The sequence below is a fragment of the Elephantulus edwardii genome, unplaced genomic scaffold, assembly GCF_000299155.1.
Source record: "Elephantulus edwardii isolate Elephantulus edwardi_28Jun2011 unplaced genomic scaffold, EleEdw1.0 scaffold00036, whole genome shotgun sequence".
In the NCBI taxonomy this organism is placed as follows: Eukaryota; Metazoa; Chordata; class Mammalia; order Macroscelidea; family Macroscelididae; genus Elephantulus; species Elephantulus edwardii.
This window is the reverse complement of record NW_006399786.1, coordinates 9,784,419-9,794,254: the sequence shown is the minus strand read 5'-3', so window position 1 is coordinate 9,794,254 and position 9,836 is coordinate 9,784,419. Positions and strand designations below refer to the sequence as shown.

Sequence of the window (9,836 nt, the reverse complement as noted above, 5' to 3'; positions counted from 1 at the left end):
GTCCAGCACTCTGTTCTTTCCTGCCCTGACTATTCAGTAGCCTTCTGAACAGTCTCTCCACATCCATCCTCATTTCTAATCACAGCACACACCACACAGAGTTTGCACAGTAAATACAGAATTTAAAGGTCCTCTTTTGCATTCCATTACTATTGCACCAAAATCCTTGCAGTGACTGCAGATCTCACCTTATTTTTCAGCCTTACCTCAAATATTGTTCCCACACTCCTCAGCCTCAGCCATGTTGGCATCTTGTCGGTCCCTTTACTGAAATGCTCTGTCACTCCAGGGGCCGAGCATATGTTGCTTCTACAGTCTGGGGCACACATCCTACTCTTAACTGTGGTGTCTTTCTGATCCAAGCTCATATTTCATTCCCTCAAGGAGCTCTTCCTTGAACTATTTGCCCATTCCACCACCCCTCCCCACTTCCATCTGGGTCTGTTTCTTTTGTTAACCCTCTCACAGAACCAAGCTGTTGGCCCCAACAGAAGTCATTCCGTTTGAAACTGTTATGTTATTATTAACGGACATCAAGCTGCCCCCAACTCTTGGTAACCTCATGCATAAAAGCACATTGACAGGTTCTATGCGATCTCATAATCTGCTGTGGATCAGAACACTGGGTGCTCCTGGCTGCTGTGTAGAACTAGAGCCCCAGGCCTTTCTTTCTAGCCTTTTTAAGTGTAAACATGCAACTGAAACCTATGCAACATCATAGCAACATGCAAACCTGCAAGGACAGAAGGGCAGTGACTTCACATGAGCTGTCTTGGAAGAGAATTCTGAGGAAGCTGCATTGTTGTTGTTGTTGTTGTTGTTGTTGTTATATGTGTCATAGAGTTGTAACTGACTCATAGTTGACCCTCTACTGGTTTTTCAGAGGCAGTTAACCACATGGGAGGAGACTGGCCATCTCTCATGGAGCAGTTGATGGATTTGAACCATGTGCCTTTGGGATTGCAGCTTCTTACCAGTTGGCCACCAGAGTTCCCTGAGGAAACTACATGGAAGGTTGAGAGTTCTATCACTGAACCACTGTTGAAATTAAATATAAATTAACTTGACTCACTGGTATAGCACTGTTCTGTCCATTTGCTAATACAGAGGTAACTCGTGGTTGCTGTGATGCTGAATACTGTGACACTGATGTGTCAAATGTGATAATGGTTATCCATGGTAGACAGTGTTTCGTGGAGCTCCCCGATCAAAACAAGCTTGAAAGCAGGAGTGGCATCCACTTCTGAAATAGCTTGCCTCCAGAAACCCTATGAACCTGGAGAAAGGATGAAAGTTATTCAAGTGTTCAGGTCTTCCATTCATTGGGTCACTATGAGTCATCTACTACTCAACAGCGCTTAACAACAATGTTTGATTACCTATCTCTCTCATTAAACTGCAAGTTAAACCTAATTTGTTGTTATTCTTATTGTGTCGCATTGAGTAGGACTCTACTCATAGCTGATCCTCCAGTGGCTTTTCAGAAGCAGAAAGCATACGTCAGTACAGTTCCTGCCACATAACAAGTAAATAAATAACTATATATGGATGAGTTAATGAACAAACAACACCAAGAAGCAAGGACCAGCCACCACCTAATATGGGAAGGCAAAATAGCTTGCCAAGAATCGCATAGAACCCGGATGCAAACTCTGTTCTTCTAGTGTCATATCAGATCAAATCTGTCACGACCTCTAGTATTACTTTTTCTGAGACACTGGAGGTATGAGACAAATAACAGAGAAATAGAAACACTGAAAAGGGCTTTTGCTTTTGGAGAATAAAAGTTCCAGACTTAGGCACTGAATCTGTATCAATATACTCAACATAAAAGAATTTCGTTCTAAGAGTCAGTAATAAAAGCTCAAAGGATTCTTTCTCTCGACAGTAATGTCTCCTTTCCTACTTAAAAATAGACCCTCTCCTTAACAGGTTGGGGTCTTTTTCTCTACAGTACCTTGATTCATTTCCCTTAAAGCTTATCAGAGCCAAGCTCCTCCACTGACATCAAAAAGACCTTCTAGCTTCCATTAGCTGTGTGAGGAAGGAACACACTGAGAAATGGGTGCTTGGTTTGGAACAAAGGCTGCCAGGAGCTGTGTGGGCAGAATAGAGGTCAAACTGTCTCAAGTGGTTCAGTCAATTCTGCCTAAGCAGTTTACAGAGAAAATATAACAAAAATGCTCTGTGCTTATCTACCAATCTAAGACTGGCAGTTCAAAACTACCTAATGGCCTGGCAACAATAGCAAAGTTCAGCGTGGCCACAAACAAAAGATGCTGGTGAGGTTGTGGAGAGATTTGAACCCTTAGCCACTGCTAGGGGGGAGTGTAAAATGGTACAGCCACTGTGGAAAGCAGTCTGGTGCTTTCTCAAAAAGTTGCGAATAGAAATACCATTCGACCCAGCAATTCCACTACTGGGAATATACTCTAAAGAAACCAGAGCTGCCACCAAACAGATGTATGAAAACCCATGTTTATTGCTGCATTATTCACAATAGGAAACAAATGCAAGCAACCCAAGTGCCCATCAACAAACAGAATGGACAGAAAAACTACGGTACATTCACCCACACAATGGAATATTACACTTTACTGAAAAACAATGAACTACTCGTAGAACATTATAGAACATGGGGGAGCTTCGAAGACATTATGCTGAGTCAAGTATCTCAATCACAAAAGGACAAACACTGCCTAACACCACTGTTATAAAACAGGACAGACCTTGAGAGGGTTAGGGAAAGAATGTGAAAAGAGTGGATATGAACACTGTGACAGAACAGTGAAAGAACTGTGTGAAAGGAATATATGATTAGGCATTATATGTATGATAATCTGGTATAAGGGGTGTATTGTGGGGTGGATGGGGGGAAGGAAGGAGAGGAGGAAGAAAATGTACAACAATGAAAGAAAAATAATAAAACAAAAGCAAATTAGGGGGAGGACAGGAGGCAGTGAGGAAAATGTACAACAATAAGTGAGTGGAAAGCCACGTTCTAGGTATGATAATCTGGTATAAGGGGTGTATTGTGGGGTGGATGGGGGGAAGGAAGGAGAGGGTAAGACAATGTTCAAACAATGAAAGAAAAATAATAAATATTTTAAAAATGAAAAAGAAAAAATAAAACTAAATCTGAGCCTAGCCTCTGGTAAAAAAACAACCTACCTAAAGGCATATCAGAAGAAAGGCTTGACAATCTGCTTCCCTGAAGACCACAGCCAAAAACCCCTTATAGAGTCACCCTACTCTAACACGTGGGTTGAAATAACTCAGTGGCAACAGGTTTGGCTCTATCTCTTGGAAGTTTCTGGCTGAGATGCTAACTGAAAGGTTGGAAGTCTGAGTCCTCCCATAGGCATCCCAGATGAAAGAACTGATTATCTACTTTTGGGGGGGGAGCAGAACAGCCCCCAAAAACCCTATGAAGAGCAGTCTACTCTGATACATGCAAGAGCCCAGGAGTCAGTGTTGACTCCATGCCAATTGGTTCTGGTATCTCCTAGATACGAAAGGAGTTGGGTTTTGGTAGAAACAGCAGATTGTCTGGTGGTTTGTAAAATTTAAACTTATTGCCGTCGGATTGGAATCAACTCATAGTTGACCTTCCAGTGGATTTTCAGAGGCTGTCACTCACAATGAATAAGGATGCCAGAAGAATTGATGCCTTTGAATCGTGATGTTGATGTGGAGTACTAAACATCCTATGGACTGACAAAATAACAACTCTGTTTCACAAGATGTGTAACCAGAGTGCTCCTTGTTGCCAAGAGAGGCCAGTCCTTGGAGACAGATATCATGCTAGGAAAGATGGAGGGTCAGAGAAAAAGTGAAGGTCATCAATAAAATAGCCTGACACAGTGACCATAATGATGACTCTTATGACTCCAGGACATCAGTGATGGTGAGGACGGTGAAGGATAGGACAAGGTTCAGATCTGTCCTTCCTAGGAGCCCTAGGTGTCACAGTTAACCCAGTGGCACCTAACAAAAACAACCAGGACCCAGGACGTCCAGCTGCTCGGGTGCATGGCATCTCGGAACTCCGCTCCGTGGTGCCGATAACAGGCTGCCCCTGCAGCTCCTAGCCCGGGGAGAGGTTTTCCCTGATTTGAGAATGGCCACCTCTCGCTATGAGCCAGTGGCCAAGATTGGTGTCGGTGCCTATGGGGACAGTGTATAAGGCCCGTGATCCCAACAGTGGCCACTTTGTGGCCCTCAAGAGCATGAGAGTCTCCAATGGAGAAGGTACTGGAGGGGGCCTTCCTGTCAGCACAGTTAGTGAAGTGGCCTTACTGAGACGGCCGGAGGCTTTTGAGTATCCTAATGTTGTCCGGCTGATGGATGTCTGTGCTACAGCCCAAACTGACCGGGAAACCAAGGTGACTCTGGTGTTTGAACATGTGGATCAAGATCTAAGGACCTATCTAGAGAAAACACCCCTACCAGGCTTGCCAGTGGATACCATCAAAGATCTTATGTGCCAGTTTCTCAGAGGCCTTGATTTCCTCCATGCCAATTGCATTGTTCATCGGGACCTGAAGCCAGAGAACATTCTGGTGACAGGTAGTAGGACAGTCAAGCTGGCTGACTGTGGCCTGGCCAGAATCTACAGCTACGAAATGGCACTTACACCTGTGGTAGTTACACTTTGGTACAGAGTTCCTGAAGTTCTTCTCCAATCTACATATGCAACTCCTGTGGACATGTGGAGTGTTGGCTGTATCTTTGCAGAGATGTTTCGTCAGAAGCCTTTCTTCTGTGGAAACTCTGAAACTGACCAGTTAAGCAAGATTTTTTTTTTATCTCATCGGACTGCCCCCAGAGGAAGACTGGCTCCAAGATGTGTCTCTGCCCAGAGCTGCCTTTTCTTCTGGAGGGCCACGCCCAGTGCAGCCCGTAATGCCCGAGGTGGAGGAGTCTGGGGCACAGCTGCTGCTGGAAATGCTGACTTTTAACCCACATAAGCAAATTTCTACCTTCCAAGCCCTGCAGCACTCTTACCTACAAAAGGGTGAAGATAATCCAGAGTGAGCAGTGGAGTAGCTGGAATAGGACCACACCAAGGAGGAGAAGCTATCATTTTCTGTCTTTGGACGTTTGAGTGCAGAAACCTTCCTCTCCATTGATAAGGCAATCTCTAGCCTCTACCTTCATGCTGAGGCTTTGGAAACCCTTCCCCTCAACTTTTTACAGAGAATATTTTGCTGCCTTAATGATGTCCTCCTGCCCCTCTTTTTGAGGCATATTCTTTCCCCCACCCCATGTCCCTACACTAAGGGGTATGCCTGTCTTCCCTTCTGTGACATTGGGCTCCTTTCTTATATAGGGAAAAAAAAACAAAACAAAGAAATGTGGTCTTTAAAAAAAAAAGAACAACCAGTAGATTTGAACCACCAGAGAGGTGTTGTGTTTGAGTTAGCAACATAGCTCTCTATGGACTATGCAATGATGGAAAGAAAATTGGCATGGAGTCAGATATCAAAGGTCAAGTTCCACATTTAACCTATATGACCTCAGACAAACCTATTCTGCTCCTGATAGGTCAGTTTGCTGTTTGTAAAGAATTAAGGAAATGAGGATGTTGAGAGAGGGTGGCCTCTGTGATAGTTATCAAGGGCTGCCTCTCACAGTACAGATGGCTGGAAGGCTGAACTCAGGGCAGCAGCTGTAGAGGAATGTTTTCTCTTGCTGGTCTGGTCTAGGGAATAGTCTTGTCTCTTCCAAGCATCTGCTCTGCTCCCGGGTGATCTTCCTGTGGCTTGGCATCTGTCTTCTCTCCTTCTTGACTTGCTTACTTTTTATTTAATCTATCTGCTCTTTTTAATTTGAAAAGATATTTCCTTAAAACACATCCTCTATCAACCCTAAGAGGCTCTGGTAGCATAGTGTGTAACATGGCCAGCTGCTTACTAAAAGGTCAGTAGTTTGATTCCACCAGCTGCTCCTCAGGAGAGAGAAGAGATCTCTTCTAAAGATTTACAGGCTGCCAACCTGATGGAGGGTAACTCGGGCAGAAGTAGCCTGATGACAGTGGATTTGGGGTATTAGGATACTAAACCTCTCACAAAGAAAATCCATTCCCAAATAGGGTAATAACCACAGGTATAGGGGTTAATACCTCAATTCTTATACTTGTTGTTGTTAGTTGCCATTCAGTCAACTATAGCTCATAGCGACCCTATTAACAACAGATCTGAACCTTGCCCTGTCTTGCACGATCCCTACATTATCTTCATGCTCAAGCCCATTGTTGAAATCACTGTGTCAAACCATCTTTTTGAGGGTCTTCCTCTTTTTTACTGATCCTCCTTTCCCAGCATGATATCTATTTCCAAGGACGACAACACACCCAAAGTGTGTGAGACTAAGTTACATTCTCTGTGCCTCAAAGAGGCACCTGGTTGCACTTTCTCCAGGACATACATGTTTGTGCTTTTGGCAATCTATGGGATATTCAATAATCTTCACCAACACAATTCAAAGGCATTGATTCTCCTTCATCATCCTTACTTATTGTCCAGTTTTCACATATATAGCAAGCAGGTGAAATGACCCTGGCTTGCAGCAGGTACTCCTTAGTCTTTAAACTGGTATACTTGCTCTTTAAAACTTTAGAGCAATCCTTGACATTAAATCTTCCCAATGCAACACATCTTTTGATTTCCTGACTCCAGCTACCTTAGGTATTGATTGTATAATCAAGTGAAATGAAATAGATGACAACTTGAATCTTTTCTCCTTCTATCATAATGTAGCTATGGATTTTTGTTTTCTTGATCTTGATAATAAGGAGTAACAACCCATATTGAAAATCTTTTATCTTCTGCATTAAGTGTTTCAAGTTGTTGTTTTTTTTAAAAAAAAATAATTGTGTCAATCTGTATAAGGCAGGTTGTGGGTGAATCTTCCTCTAATCCTGATACCACATTCTTCTTCAAATAGTCCAGCTTCTCAAAATTATTTGCTTAGTATATAGATTGAATAGGTGAAGAAAGGGTATAGCCTTTACCCAAACCTTTTCTGATTTTAAACCTTGCAATATTCCCTTTTTCTGTTTGGTCAACTGCTTCTTTGTCTAGCGATAGGTTTTTCATGGGCAAAATTAAGTGTTCTGGGATACTCATCCTTCTCAATGTTATCCATACAGTCAAATGCCTTTGTATAATCAATAGGCAACACTTATTTTGAGGGGAAAAGTCTAATCATGCTGGCATCTAAGATTTCTGCTCTCATGCAGAAAGCTACAAATATCATTTTTTTCAGACTTTAGGAAAAACTGTTGTTATCAAAATTAGTTGTTGAATTATTAAGAACTGAAATTTTTCCTCTTTTCAGCAAGTTGGATATTTTCCCAAATGATATTATTTATAATTTTTATATCCATATAAAATTGGGAAATACAGATTTATACAGGTTGTCTATAATCTATAATGTATTAGGTAACAATGTACAACAGTTAAAACAGTCCTTTCTTCAAAACAACTATGAGATATCATCTCACCCCAGTAAGAATAGCAAAATTTAACAGAACAGCAAATATCAAATGCTGGCGAGGTTGCAGATAAACTGGAACCCTTATTCACTGTTTGTGGGGATATAAAATGGGGCAACAACTATGGAAGGCTATATGGTGTTTTCTCAAAAAGTTGCAAATAGAAATACCATTCGACCCAGCAATTCTACTACTGGGAATTTACCCTAAAGAAACCATAACCGCCACCCAAGTATATATATGCACACCCATGTTTATTGTGGCTTTGTTCACAATAGCAAAGAGCTGTAAACAACCCAAGTGTCCATCAACAAACAAATGGATAGAGAAGCTCTGGTATATTCACACAATGGAATACTATGCAGCATTGAAAAACAAGGAACTCGTGAAGTATTATGCACAATGGATGACCCTGGAGGACATTATGCTGAGTGAAATATCTCAGTCACAAAAGGACAAATATTGCATAGGGACACTGTTGTAAAATGGGACTGACATCAGGGTTGAGGAAAGACAGTAAAAGAGGAGAGGAATGATGTATATCGCATTGAAACAGATGAGGTAGAGAACTATTTAAAAGGGATATATGATTAGGTATTATTGTCATGATAGGAGTCCAGAACAAAGGTTGCACAGAGGAGTGGACTTGGGGGGAGGGATTGCATAACACAGTGAAAGAGTTTTTCTTTCACTTTTCAAGAAAAAGAGTGAATGGGGGGAAGGGGTGGGCAGGGAGAAAAGTGCAACAATGAATTACTAGAAACCCTAAGTCTCTGTAAACTTTCATTAAAATTATTTTTTTTAAAAAAAGGCCCTTTCTTTTTCTTTTTGTACATTTTCCTTAGTAATATGTATTAAATGCATTGTTGTAGCTCACATTTTTGTTGATAATTTAATTCTCATGTCAGCATTAAAGGCAAATAAATATCATATTTATAATTATACTGATGATGAAAGGCAATAATTAACACTTTAAAAAGTGTTCAACTTATGCCAGAATCAACAATGGAGTCATCATAATGAAATGCTGTCATAAACCTGAAACTATTGGGGAGCCCTGGTGGCCTAGTGAGTAAGGAGTTTCTCTACCAACTCAAAGACGAGTAGTTAAAATCCACAAGCTGCTCTGCAGGAGCAAGATAAACTATTTCCTCCCATACAAGTTACAACTTCTTAAAAGCCTTTGGAGCTGATTTCAACCTGTCAGCAATGAGTACCTCCTTATTAAACCCGAACTAGCTAATTCTTCCTTCTTATTATTCTCAAACTTTAAAATGTCTCTTGTAAATTCTCTTCATCTGTAATCTCTGGGGGAAAGGGTATGTATTAGTTTCCTATAGCTGCTGTAACAAATGATCACAAACTCAATGACCTGAAACAGCACAAATCTATTATCCTTCAGTTCTGAGACCAAAATATCTGAAATGAAGGTTTTGCCAGGGTTATATGTCCCTGCTGGAGATTTCAGGGGAGAGTTTGTTGCCTCCCCTTTTCTCGGTTCTAGAGACCACCCCCATACCTTGCCGCATGCCTTCTCCCACACTCTCTAGAGCATGTTAATCCAGCCTCTGACTCCATGTTATCGCTCCCATTCCCTAACTTTGACCCATTTCCTCCCCCATGTGGGACTCTTGTGATTATGTTGGGCCAATGTGGGTAACTCATAATAAATTCATCATCTCAAGAGTCTTAATTTAACCATTTCCCCAAAATCTCTTTTGCTAATGTAAAAAGACATTTTTGCATGATTTTCAGCAACATTTTGCTTGCAAATGATATTGTTTGATAGTTTCCACACTCAGATGGATCCCCTTTCTTGGGATGGGAACAAATATGGATCTCTTCCAATCCATTGGCCAGACAGCTGTACTCTCAATTTCCTGGCAGAGACTGGTGAGTGCATCCAAGGCTACATTTGTTAATTGAAACAAGTCAGTTGGTATATTACCAATTCCTAGGGCCTCATTTTTTGTCAGTGTCCTCAATGCAGCTTCGACTCCTTCTTCGTTACCATGCTTCCTGTTCATATGGTACTTGCTGAAATTTTTCATTGTCAATCAATTCTTTGTGGTACAGTGACTCTTTATATATTCCCTCCATCTTCTTTTGATGCTTTCTGGGTCATTCAATATATTTCCCATAGCACTTTTTTATATTGTCACATGAGGCTTAAATTAGTTTTTCAGTTCGTTCAGCTTGAGAAATGCAGAGTGAGTTCTTCTCCTTTTATTCTCTAATTCCAGCTCTCTGCATATTCTATTCTTGCTTTATCCTCCTGAGCTGCCCTTTGAAATCTTCTCTTCAGCTCTCTTACATTGACATGTTTTTCTTTTGTTTT

General features: G+C 41.3%; 1 pseudogene; it reads left to right on the top strand.

The window, feature by feature from the left end:
* Positions 1-4,120: 4,120 nt before the first annotated feature.
* LOC102850674 lies at positions 4,121-5,037 on the top strand (annotated as a pseudogene).
* Positions 5,038-9,836: the final 4,799 nt, after the last annotated feature.